At 37.5% G+C, this 14,275-nt stretch overlaps 1 non-coding gene and 1 pseudogene across 1 annotated transcript; one reads left to right on the forward strand and one right to left on the reverse strand.

Annotated features, from left to right (window-relative positions):
• LOC104997839 overlaps positions 1 to 14,275 on the forward strand; it is a 159,993-nt pseudogene that overhangs the window by 22,954 nt on the left and 122,764 nt on the right.
• TRNAE-UUC lies at positions 11,690 to 11,761 on the reverse strand. Its single transcript has one exon. It is a non-coding gene; the product is annotated as a tRNA-Glu (tRNA).

Below are 14,275 nucleotides of genomic sequence, written 5' to 3' on the forward strand. Positions count from 1 at the left end.
GGTTGGTCATAACTTTCCTTCCAAGGAGTAAGCATCTTTTAATTTCAGGGCTGCAGTCACCATCTGTAGTGATTTTGGAGCCCCAAAAATAAAGTCTGACACTGTTTCCACTGTTTCCCCATCTATTTCCCATGAAGTGATGGGACCAGATGCCATGATCTTGGTTTTCTGAATGTTGAGCTTTCAGCCAACTTTTTCACTCTCCTCTTTCACTTTCATCAAGAGGTTTTTTAGTTCCTCTTCACTTTCTGCCATAAGAGTGGTGCCATCTGTATATCTGAGGTTATTGATATTTCTCCCGGCAATCTTGATTCCAGCTTGTGTCTCTTCCAGTCCAGCATTTTTCATGATGTACTCTGCATATAAGTTAAATAAACTGTCTTAGCCTGTCTAAAACTGCATTTTTTCATCTCATCATGTTTAGGTCAGTATTGCTGATAGGCACAAAACCAGTACTTTATGCAATTTCAGAAATAAGAAAAGTAATGACTATTTAATTTCAATAATAGTAATGAAATACAAGCTTATGAATAGGATACTTTATGTACTAAAATAATCTTGTTGAATGAAAAATAAGAATTAAAATGCAAATAAAATTACTACTGAAAGGAGAGACTTAAATCATGAACTTCATCTACAGCAGTACAAGTTATTAGGGAAAAACCAATAAATATACAGCCTACTTTTAAATAAATTGGAAATACAATTAATCAGAAAATATTTGTTAAGCTTTCTAGGGTATAAATTAGTGTAATGGCTTCCCTGGTGGCTCACTGCTAGAGAATTCGCCTGCCAGCTAGGAGACCTGGATTGGATCCCTGGGTTGGGAAACTCCTCTGCAGGAGGAAATGACAACCTACTCAGTATTCTTACCTGGGAAATCCCATGGACAGAGAAGCGTGGCAGGCTACAGTCCATGTGGTTGCAAAGAGTTGGACACAACCGAGTGACTAAACAATAAATTAGTGTAAGCTTTGGCAAGGCTATTTGAAATTAGTCAAGTGGTGTAGATAATGATGGAATAGAGTCAGTTGAATAATAAATAGAAGGAATGGAGAGGAAAATGAAAATGAAAGGAAAGAGAAAGAGAAGGGGATAGGGAAGGAGGAAGAGGATTTAGGACATACTCAGTGGAAGCTCCCGAATTCCCATCTAGGAAAGGCTTAGACGACAATCTGCCTGGGAAAAGGTGAGCTTAATTCTCTAGTTGTTAGATAAAATTCTGACAGTCATGTATTTGAACTTCCTGTCCCTCCTAGAGTTATTAACAGAATTTTGAATATTATGTCCAACACAGAAAATAGTATTACCATTTTTATACCCTATTGAAAGTGAAAGTTACTCATTCTTGCCTAACCCTTTGCTGCTCTATGGACTGTAGCCTGCCAGGCTCCTCTGTCCATGGAATTCTCCAGGCAAAAATACTGGAGTGGGTTCCCTTCTGCAAGAGATCTTCCCAATCCAGGGATCAAATCTAGGTCTCCCGCATTGGAGGCAGATTCTTTACCATCTGAGCCACCAGCGAAGCCCAAGAATACTGGAGTGTGTAGTCAATCCTTTCTGCAGCTGATCTTCCTGACCCAGAAATCGAACCAGGGTCTCCTGCATTGCAGGTGGATTCTTTAACAGCTGAACTACCAGGGAAGCCCCTATTGTCCCTTTTACTTATTCTTAAATTGATTATTTTTAATGATTTAAGTAGTCACAAGATACTTATTCCTAAATCAACACAGATTAATGGTGAGAAGAAACTAACTCCCCCTTTTTAAGAAAAGGGCATTTGTTGAATTCATACTTTAATTTTGACAGTCATAACTAGGTCTTTGCAGTAATGCTTTAACAAAGGGATTATTAGCTCCATTTTATAGTTTATTAAATGGAAATTCAGATAATTTAATTCATTAGCTAGCTAGGGTCACACAATTTGGAATTCATGATTCATGATACAGCTATAGTTTCGTGGACTAGTCCTCCTTACCACAATACCTTTACTTAATGAGCTTGCTTGCTCATGATTCTCTTAGTCCGTAGGCATCCTCCACATGTGCTCTGACAGAGCCATATAAAAATGTAAATGTTGGGTTAATATGTTTTCTATGTTATTATCTGCACCCCATAACTAAACTGACTATATTTACTGTGAAAAGTTATCTAAGAATCATTCAACTGCAGCCAAAACAATTGCAATGGATCCCACAATGCACCACCCAGATCTCCTGAACAGACTGAAACACTTACTTTCCCAGCTGCTCAGAGTGCTGGTGGCTAAGAGTACTCAGGCAAGTATGTCTTCAGGACTTACTCATAGTCATGCTCCATTTCCAGAAGCAGTGTGCGTCTAATGGAGGATTGATAGAAGAATATAAAGATCCTTGCATCAATCTCAGACAGCTTTCAAGGGTCATCTCAACAAGAGGGCTCCCAGTAGGATTGGCTGAATCCTCTTACATAAAACTTATTGCAGTTAAATCTCTTCCTCTACTTGATCGATACCACTTCCTTTACTTTCTTCTTGGTGTTGATTCCGGGAGAACTTCCCAGTAAATGTCCTCAATGGAAAGGTTTGTCTCAGGGGATGCCTCTGGAAACTCAATGTGAAATAGGTGGTGCTGGAGTGGTCTGAAAACACAACCCTAAAATGAGATTTTTGAAGCTGAATCTCTGGCTGGTGAGAAGAGCCCTATCATTGGTGGTCAGTGTAGAGACAGCGTTTTGTGTGAAATAAGTGGGACAATTGTCAAAACTTGTACAGGTTGTGAATTTGGATCCTGTGCTTCGAGAAGGAAATGCATTAGTAGATGCAATGTATAAAGTAATTAAGAAATACAGAACAATCATGATTACAAGGATGATGGAATGTGGTGACTGCTGTTGGGGGCGATTGATTTGAAAAAGACAATGAAATGCTGAAGGTGACTAATCACAAATTAAGGGCTAAATATGAAAGACAGTTGGCCTCAAAGGCAGCAAGTAAAGAGACTTATCTTTCCAACTAGAGAGTTCTCTGTGCCTTTAACATTCTTGACACTTCTAGTTCATCCAGTTCAATTAATATGATGTCAGTGATGTAGTGGATAAGTGTGGTGTTTGTGGGATGTCCTCATAGTTCTAGTAAGCCTCCAGTTATTTCAGACTCTGAGTGCTAAGAGGCCAACAGATAAGAATGATGAATCAATGTTTTCATAGATGTAATCGACCTTAATCTTAAGGAGGAGTTGGAGATGCTATTATATAGGAGGGGCAGTGAATAGTATGTTTGGTACCAACTAAGTAACCATGCACAAATTGCTTAACTTCTTTGGCTCAATTTCCTCATCTATAAAATGGAGATAGTAATAGTGGGAATAATAAATGTCATTATGAGAATTAAATTAATACAGAATTGAGAATAATTTTAGATATATAATATGATATACAAGTACTGCATAATTTTAGCTCTCATTGTTTCTATGACTTTTACCCAAATTTCACTGCTCACATTTTTAAAAAGGATATCATACTTTTATTTCATTAGTGACATCATATTTTTGATAATTTTATATTTTGCTGCTGTAGGCCTTATTTTCACCTTATGGATTTGTGCAACTAAAATATGACTTTCAGAGATAAGTAATATATTTCTAGGCACTGATCCACAAGTCAGTTGAATACTACCACATTAACGGTGGATGCTGGCTATGGTTGTCATCTGGTTAGCTAAACCTTTCTAAGTATTACTGATGGAGAACATAAAGGCCAAAAAGATTACTTTCTAGATTTTCCCATTAAGGATCAAAAAGTACAAAATATACCTTGACTTTGCTAATCATGATGAGGATTTTCTAACTTGTGATTATGCAATATACCATATATATCTGAAAACTGCATCTGATAACTTATAGTATTGACAGCCTAAATGTTAGGCAAACACTGTTTCCCAGATCAGTAGATCTCAAACAGGAGATCAGATGTGTGTAAGAATCCTAAGTAAATGTTATTAAGCTTCTCTCTTCCACAACCTCACTCTGTTATATACAATAACCATTCCCACCTTGGGACAGGTGAGAATGTTGGACATGGCAAATGGACGACTCCCCCAGAGACTTTGAACAATTCCCCATGCCCAGCATCCACTCCTCATTTTTCTGGTTAAAAACTCTGGTTCAGAGCCTTTTCTTTCCTTCTGTTCCTAATTCTCTTCCCAGGAAAGTTATTCAAAATCTTTAAAGCTACTCCATCTGTATAATTTGTCATTCATATTCCTTGAGATTTTTCTTTCTGCATTAGAGAAAGTTTTATAATCTCATTATCTATAATATATCAAATCTGGCTATTTCTCAAGATCTTGACTCAGAAACTCTCCCTAGAAAGTTTATCTTTTTCTGACAAACAAAAAATTACTTTCTCTTTTCTCTATTCCTTGATAGAACTTTATTTAAAAAGCCACTAAGATATATAGAAGAAAGTGAAAGTGAAGTTGCTCAGTTGTGTCTGACTCTTTGCAACCCCATGGACTGTAGCCTACCAGGCTCAACCGTCCATGGGATTTTCCAGGTAAGAGTACTGGAGTGGGTTGCCATTTCCTTCTCCAGGGGATCTTCCTGACCCAGGGATCTGAACCTGGCTCTCCCACATTGTAGGCAGACGCTTTACCATCTGAGCCATGAGGGAAGTCCAAGATATATGACTACTGATACACTATTTTTATGTATTCCTTGAAGACAGAGCTCTACCTTATGCAATCATATGTCCCCTATATTTGCTCTAATGCCTGGGACATAAAAAAGCTTACTTATATACTTTTTCCATTTTTCTTTATGGAGTCAACATAATAGGATGTGGTAATTCTTGGCCTTCTTTGTGTACAAGTATCACCAGGGGAATCTGTCTAAAAGTAAGTTCCTAGCCTGTCCTAGAAGAGAATTTTATTTGATGGATTGGGGAAAGAGCTAAGGATGGCTTTTTCTGTAGCCATACCAGGTGATTCTAATAATGATGGCCATTAGGACAGTGGAAGAAACAACAGTCTAGAGTCAAGTTCACAGCTTCACAAATCTAGAAACTAGACTTTGCCAGTAAACCTAAAGACAATCAGGATCAGAGTAACTAATTCACAATAAACATGATCATAATGTTAATATCATAACTTAAAATGAGAAATAAAACTATAGAAAGACTTATCAACTAAACAGTTAATTTTCTCCTATTGGGAAATTAACAAGACATCAGTTCAGTTCAGTTCAGCCACTCAGTCCCATCCAACTTTTTGTGAGCCCATGGAGTGCAGCATGCCAGGCCTCCCTGTCCATCACCAACTCCCAGAGTTTACCCAAACTCATATCCATTGAGTCGATAATGCCATTCAACCATCTCATCCTCTGTCGTGCCCTTCTCCTCTTGCCTTCAATCCTTCCCAGCATCAGGGTCTTTTCAAACAAGTCAGTTCTTCTCATCAGGTGGCCAAAATATTGGAGTTTCAGCTTCAACATCAGTCCTTCCAATGAATGCTCAGGACTGATTTCCTTTAGGATGGACTGGTTGGATCTCCTTGCAGTCCAACGAACTCTTAAGAGTCTTCTCCAACACCACAGTTCAAAAGCATCAATTCTTCGGCATTCAGCTTTCTTTATAGTCCAACTCTCACATCCATAGATGACTACTGGAAAAACCATAGCCTTGACTAGACAGACCTTTGTTGGCAAAGTAATGTCTCTGCTTTTTAATATGCTGTCTAGATTGGTCATAACTTTCCCTCCAAGGGGTAAGCATCTTTTAATTTCATTGCTACAGTCACCACCTGAAGTGATTTTGGAGCCCAAAAAAATAAAGTCAGCCACTGTTTCCATTGTTTCCCCATCTATTTGCCATGAAGGGATGGAACCGGATGCCGTGATCTTAGTTTTCTGAATGTTGATCTTTAAGCCAACTTTTTCACTCTCCTCTTTCATTTTCATCAAGAGGCTCTTTAGTTCTTCACTTTCTGCCATAAGGGTGATATCATCTCCATATCTGAGGTGATTGATGTTTTTCCTAGCAATCTTGATTCCAGCTTGTGTTTAATCCAGCCCAGATTTCTCACGATGTATTTTGCATATAAGTTAAATAAGCAGAGTGACAATATACAGCCTTGACTGTATATTGTACTCCTTTCCTGATTTATAACCAGTCTGTTGTTCCATGTCCAGTTCTAACTGTTGCTTGCTGACCTGCATGTAGATTTCTCAAGAGGCAGGTAAGGTTGCCTGGTATTCCCATCTCTTTAAGAATTTTCCACAGTTTATTGTGACCCACACTGTCAAAGGCTTTGGCATAGTCAATAAAACAGAAATAGATATTTTTCTGGAACTCTCTTGCTTTTTTGATGATTCAGCGGATGTTGGCAATTTGATCTCTGGTTCCTCTGCCTTTTCTAATACCAGCTTGACCATCTGAAAGTTCACAGTTCATGTACTATTGAAGTATGGCTTGGAGAATTTTTAGCATTACTTTACTAGCATGTGAGATGAGTGCAATTGAGTAGTAGTTTGAGCATTCTTTGGCATTGCCTTTCTTTGGGATTGGAATGGAAACTTATCTTTTCCAGTCCTGTGGCCACTGCTGAATTTTCCAAGTGTGCTGACATATTGAGTGCAGCACTTTCACAGCATCATTTTTCAGGATTTGAAATAGCTTAACTGGGATTACATCACCTCCACTACCTTGTTCATAGTGATGCTTTCTAAGGCCCACTTGACTTCACATTCCAGGATGTCTGGCTCTAGGTGAGTGATTACACCATCGTGATTATCTGGATCATGAAGATTTTTTTTGTACAGTTATTCCGTGTGTTCTTGGCACCTCTTCTTAATATCTTCTGCTTCTGTTAGGTCCATATCATTTCCGTCCTTTACTGTGCCCATTTTTGCATGAAATGTTCCCTTGGTATCTCTAATTTTCTTGAAGAGATCTCTAGTCTTTCCCATTCTATTGTTTTCCTCTATTTCTTTGCACTGATCACTGAGGAAGACTTTTTTTATCTCTCCTTATAAAATTAAAATCAGAAAATTGTGCCATGAGCTAGACCAGTTATACAGGTGATGTTCCAATAAATGGCCTATTTGAACTTGCTTTATAAATAAGAAAGTGATATCATACAATAAATGTCATAATTATTTTTATAAAGTTTTCTTAAGCAAAGAAGTGTAAATGTTAATTTATTTTAAGCCAAGGAGTTCTAATTTTGCTGCAGAGTTTGGTCTTTCGCTTTGATTAGAATTTAATTTCTGGGAAAGGTACTGTGCATTTTCACTTTACAGATGAAGGAATTTTATCTTCATGGGATTCCCAGGTGGTGCTAGTGGTAAAGAACCTCCTGCCACTGCAGAAGACATGCGAGTCATGGATTCAATCCCTGGGTTCAAAAGATCCCCCAGAAAAGGGCAACCCACTCTAGTATTCTTGCCTGGAGAATCCCATGGACAGAGAAGCCTGGTGGGCTACAGTGCATGGGGTCGCAAGGAGTCGGGCATGACTAAAGGAACTTAGCACTCAGCATGCACATGCACACAGATATTAAAAATCCATGCCAACGTTAGAAAAGTTGAAACAAGATGTCTTTACATATTGCAGGGGCAACTACAGAAAGACAAAAAAGAGGCTGTTTTTCCTGGCACCATCATCATCAGGAATTAAATGGGAAACTCTAAGCAATTATCCCCTGGCAAGTGACCCCAAAAAAAAGCATCAAGCTTCTTCCTAACAAAATAAGAATCCTTGAGAAGTACTCCCCAAAGCAGCAAAACATACCCCGCCCCCCCAAAAAAAACATGGGGAAAACAGATTTGGGTAAGAAGAAAATAGAGAAAAACCCTAGATGAAGGCCCAAAGAAGGCAGCTTTATTCCTCAGGAAATTCACATTAATATGCTCTAGAAAACACCTTTATCTTCTCTTTTTTCCCCCTTGAATCAGTTTAAAATAAAAGTATGGAGCCAAAAGTGCTAACATTTCAACTTTTGCTTGTTGAGATTTAAGTGGATTTTCATGAGTAAAATATGTTAAATAGCCAAACCTTTGCACTATCTACTTGACATTACAGTTTAATTTTCAGAAGATAAGGGCAAATAGCAATTTCAGTCTGTAGAATCAGTGGGATAAAATCACCACTGAGAAAATTATATGTGCAGTAGCTTTTTGTAACATGTCTCTAGAATATCAGAGATTAAAAGCTAGGAGATTTGGAAATGAAAAAAGAAAACATTAAATTGAGAAAATATTTCATTTGCACAAAAGCTACTGATGCACATAAACAAGAATCTTTAAAATGTCATTCTGGTAGATTTTAACATTCGGGATATAGTATTCACTTTAAAAACACTCTACAAATGGAGGATTTGCTATTCAAAAAATTAAGGAATTTGTATATAATTATTTTCACTTCTCTGCCACTAATTTACTGAAGGACCTTGGTAGCAAGTCTCTTAACTGCTCCAAGTCTCAGTTTCCTTCTCACTTTCAAAAGATAAAAGAATTCTACAAATCTGGATCCTTAGATAAACAATTAGTATATGGTAGATAAAAGATGGTTAAAGAATCTTTGTTATCCCTCCCCCTGAGATGTGGAGCCAAATTCCAAATGAATGTCAGCTGGCTTTAGGAATTGCTAAGTAAGGAGGCCTCAGAGAGCCACATAGTCACAGGAAGAGCAAAGATAGTCAGCCAACACCCATGTGCTCCAGCATCCCAGGCCACCTGACGGATATGTGAGTAGAGAAAACTTCAGATAACTCCAGCTCAGCTATCATTTGACTGTAATCATAACAGAGATCCCAAACAAGAACTGGCCAGCTGACGCAGTCAACCAAAAAGTGTGAGAAAGAATAATAAACTGAAGATACTATATTTTGACATAGCCTATTGCATTTCAATAGATAACTGGAGGGCTTCCTTGGTGGCTCAGATGGTAAAGAATCTGTCAGCAATGCAAGGGATCCAGGTTCATTCCTTGGGTTGGGAAGATCCCTTGGAGAAGGAAATAAGTGTAAAATGTTTTCAAAACTGTTTTCCTACAGTAGACTTCATAAGTAGCTTCTGTAAAACTCTAGGGTACTATGAGATGCTGTTAACGGGTTTCCCCGTAGAGAGCAGTTTTTTGGAATAAACATAAATTTTGAGTTTCAAAAGTTGTAATGCTTATGCACAAAGTGATGCACAGTGACCATGCAGCTTTATTATGAATTTCTTTATTGACTCCATATGGAATAAAATAGCAGAGCTATGTATTTGGTTGATTCCATTCTCCATTTTTGGCACAGAAAGCTGTTGGCAAATTAGTGCTTTCTGTATTATAAGAAGGGGATGATGTTAGGTTGATGATAAAAACCTCTCCTTCCCAAATTATTTTTCTCAATTTCTTGTTATACATAATTGCCAGATTTGCAGGCATGAACAAGCTCTATTAGTGTAATGGAATTATGAGGGAAATTTTCATTATAAAGAAAAAAATCATGATATCCTTAGCTTCATTTGCCTCTTTTCTGTTGTTGAACACATTGCAATACATGACTTGTGTAGATTAGAAATAAATTGTAATGGGACAGTTTTTAATTTTTTTGCAATACATTTCATTTAGTTATTTTTATATCTCTCTATTTTATATTTCTTTTGTTTTTGCTGTTGTCTTTTAGTCACTAAGTTGTGTCCCACTCTTTGCAACCCATGGATTGTAGCCCACCAGGATCCTCTGTCCATGGGATTCTCCAGGCAAGAAAACTGGAGCAGGTTGCCATTTCCTTCTCCAGGGCATTTTCCCGGGCCAGGGATCAAACCTGAGTCTCCTGCATCACAGGTGGATTCTTTACCACCGAGCCATGGGGGAAACTCATTACTATTTTCTATTTTACCAAGATTTCTGAAGATCCAGTGTGTTCATGTTTGATGATACGGTATATGAGAGAAGAAGAGAAATTTAGATCTGTCCTAAAAGGAAAGTTATGACCAACCTAGATAGCATATTCAAAAGCAGAGACATTACTTTGCCAACAAAGGTTCATCTAGTCAAGGCTATGGTTTTTCCTGTGGTCATGTATGGATGTGAGAGTTGGACTGTGAAGAAGGCTGAGCACCGAAGAATTGATGCTTTTGAACTGTGTTGTTGGAGAAGACTCTTGAGAGTCCCTTGGACTGCAAGGAGATCCAACCGGTCCATTCTGAAGGAGATCAGCCCTACGATTTCTTTGGAAGGAATGATGCTAAAGCTGAAACTCCAGTACTTTGGCCACCTCATGCGAAGAGTTGACTCATTGGAAAAGACTCTGATGCTGGGAGGGATTGGGGGCAGGAACAGAAGGGGATGACAGAGGATGAGATGGCTGATGAGTGATGAGTCCATCACTGACTCGATGGACGTGAGTCTGAGTGAACTCCGGGAGTTGGTGATGGACAGGGAGGCCTGGCGTGCTGCAATTCATGGGGTCGCAAAGAGTCAGACACGACTGAGTGACTGATTTGATCTGATACAAGAGTATTCTGATAAAGTTCATGCTGAAGAAAATGAAGACCTCAATCACAAATTGTATAAGCTAATTTACTTATGGCAAGTCACATGATGCTAAAAAGATTTTGTGCAATAAACTAGAAACCAATGGCTTATCCAATATGTTTACTTGTCAACAGGTTTCATAAGTAAATGTCATTTGTCAAAGACTTTTTAATATTTATTTTGGTTTTTTGGCTGTTCTGGGTCTTCATTGCTACGTGAGCTTTTCTCTAGTAGAGGTGAGCGAGAGCTATTTGTTTAGTTGTTGTACTCAGGACTTCTCATTGCAGTGGCTTCTCTTATTGCAGAACATGGGTGTTAGAGCATACGGCACACAGGGTTAGTCGTCCCATGGCATGTGGAATCTTCCCAGACTAGGGATCAAACCCATGATCCCTGCTTTGACAGGTGGATTCCTTACCACTGGACTACAAGGGAAGTCCGGTAAATGTCATATTTTAGCATTTGCAAGATTCAAAAATAATTATGAATTTTATAATTTTTCTCTGTTGTGAAAAGCTGATCCCCAAAAGCAAACATCTCTTCATTTTTTAAAACACAGTATGTGCCTTGGATAAACTGACGTGGCATCTGTACCAATGGTCCTCTGTTAGACATTTTTGTCTCTCATGTGAAAAAAGAAAATACTATCATAACATGCTATTTTTATCACATCAGAAAAGTGCTAGAGTCAAATAGTGTTGGAGATGGAAGGATAGAAGTTCAGGTAATGGCCCAAAAATGGTTATTTTTTCATAAATCAAAACTATTTCATTTAAGAATATTCTAGAAAACTGTGAATGCTTCTCAACAGGATGTTTTAACTGAAAGTATACTTGCAGAAGTGCTATCAAGAAATTAGCCAGATTTTGCGGAAATGCTTTGAAGATGAAGCATGACTACACAACACTGATATGCAGAACTTGGAAGGCATTTTTTCATCACATAAACCATTTGTATATATCTCAGCAAGGTCCTGGAGAAAAATGTTTAGACTTCAAGGAATGCAATTCTTGGATATCAAGGGAAATGGAGTATTTATAAACAACCATGTTGCAAAAGAAACCATAAAATGTTTCATTTGCTGCTTGGGCCTGAGAGTAAGGAAAAAGTTCAGCAAGTTTCAAATCCTATTGAGAACCAAAATTTCTGTTTATTTGTTTTTGACCAGATTGCAAAGCTTGCAGGATCTTAGCTCCCTGACCAGGGATTGAACCCAGACCACAGCAGTGAAAGCACTGAGTCCTAACCACTGGACCACCAGGGAATTCCTCCCAAACTCTTTAGAATATGGTAGACCCTCTTGAACAGTCTTTATGTATGACCCAGTGAAGGAATCTATCTTTGAATAGTCTTCTCAGCTGAAGAATGTGAATTTGAGAGACAAAGAACTTAATGAGCTATATTTAACCTGGCAATAAAGACAAAATTGACTGAATTCTGGAAAAGTTCTGGGCTTCTGAAAGCAAAACAAAAGTATCCTGCCATTATAAGATAGCAGTGAATGGTTTGCTTTGCTTTTCAGTTTCTTTCATATTTGTGTAAACTTCTTTTTGCTGATCAAGTATCAAAAGCATGATACAAATTGTCTCATTTTTGTTGAAAATGTTATCTTGTGTGTTTATATCATTTTTAATCATAAAGTGAGAATTTTTGCAGCAAAAACACAAAGCAAAAATAAAACATACAGATTTTAGACTAAAGGTAAAATTTTACTTCTTCACATTTAGCTTCAAGTATTACTTTTTATCATATGTAGATTCATAAATAAGATCAAATAATCAACTTGTTTATATTTTGATAATTCTAAGCCTATATTGGAGTCTTATATGTCTGATTAGAAAATGTATTTTTTTAATTTATATAAAATTTGCATCATATGTTATATTTTTCCTCATTGCTTTGGATTATGACTTTAAAGTTTTATTATTCATATTGTTAATAGATTTTCATATTGCAAATAGCCTTAATTAAATCAAATGGTGGCTTGTGTTGAAATTGAAATCTACCAAGCCTTCTTTTACAAGAAATAAATGTCATTTTGTCTTGAGACAGTTGTTTAACAGAAATTTGTTATGCATACCTTATGACTATGTAAAACTTATAAGATGGGAAGAAAAAACATTGTGAAAAATAAAATTAATCTATTATTTTTTCTAAAAAATTTGACTAAAATCCCTTTCACTTTTTTAAAAAGTCCTATGGGTCTTTTTTAAAGTCTTTTTATTTTCTATCAGAGTATAGCCAATTAACAGTGTGTGAGGTCTCAGGTGCACATCAAAACCACCAGCCCAATGCATAAACACATATCCATTCCCTTCCATTTTTAAACAAAAAATACTGTGCTTGAATCTGTTATACACCTCATCTCATTCACAAATACAATGAAGAAAAACACAATGACACTTTTAGATTAATATGGATAAGGTTAAAAAACTTAAGTAGCATTTTTTTTTGATGAAAAGTTAAAGCTTCTTACACCTACAGCAGCCACTTGTGTTAGCAATTATAATCTTTGTAGAGGGTGGAATCACACAAAATGAACAGGCTAATAAGTTAGCTATAATAAATAGAACCATATTTGAAAATGGTATCCTGATGCAAAAGAACACTGGCATTTACTATAAGATTTTTTGATCGACAATGTACTGATCGATCAGATATACTGTGAGATATAGATATCATAACTTTATGCAGGACTTTCCTGAGTTTTGAGTGTTCTTCCAGAATAAAAAGATTAAGAGATTGATTTAGAGTGATGATTTAAAAAATAGCACCATGGCATACTGTTACAATGAGAATTAAGGTATAGTAGTATGTTGTTCCATGTCCAGTTCTAACTGTTGCTTCCTGACCTGCATGTAGGTTTCTCAAGAGGCAGGTCAGGTGGTCTGATATTCTCATCTCTTGAAGAATTTTCCACAGTTTATTGTGATCCACACGATCAAAGAACTGGACATGAAACAACAGACTGGTTCCAAATAGGAAAAGGAGTACGTCAAGGCTGTATATTGTCACCCTGCTTATTTAACTTCTATGCAGAGTACATCATGAGAAACGCTGGGCTGGAAGAAGCACAAGCTGGAATCAAGATTGCTGAGAGAAATATCAATAACCTCAAACATGCAGATGACACCACCCTTATGGCAGAAAGTGAAGAGGAACTAAAAAGCCTCTTGATGAAAGTGAAAGAGGAGAGTGAAAAAGTTGGCTTAAAGCTCAACATTCAGAAAACTAAGATCATGGCATCTGATCCCATCACCTCATGGGAAATAGATTGGGAAACAGTGGAAACAGTGTCAGACTTTATTCTGGGGGGCTCCAAAATCACTACAGATGGTAACTGCAGCCATGAAATTAAAAGACGCTTACTTCTTGGAAGGAAAGTTATGACCAACGTAGATAGTATATTCAAAAGCAGAGATATTACTTTGTCAACAAAGGTCCGTCTAATCAAGGCTATGGTTTTTTCCAGTGGTCATGTATGGATGTGAGAATTGGACTGTGAAGAAAGCTGAGTGCCAAAGAATTAATGCTTTTGAACTGTGGTGTTGGAGAAGACTCTTGAGAGTCCCTTAGACTGCAAGGAAATCCAACCAGTCCATTCTGAAGGAGATCAGTCCTGGGTGTTCATTGGAGGGATTGATGCTGAAGCTGAAACTCCAGTACTTTGGCCACCTCATGCGAAGAGTTGACTCATTGGAAAAGACCCTGATGCTGGGAGGGATTGGGGGCAGGAGAAGAAGGGGATGACAGAGGATGAGATGGCTGGATGGCTGTC

Source organism: Bison bison, unplaced genomic scaffold (genome assembly GCF_000754665.1).
Source record: "Bison bison bison isolate TAMUID 2011002044 unplaced genomic scaffold, Bison_UMD1.0 scf7180017864314, whole genome shotgun sequence".
NCBI lineage: Eukaryota > Metazoa > Chordata > Mammalia > Artiodactyla > Bovidae > Bison > Bison bison.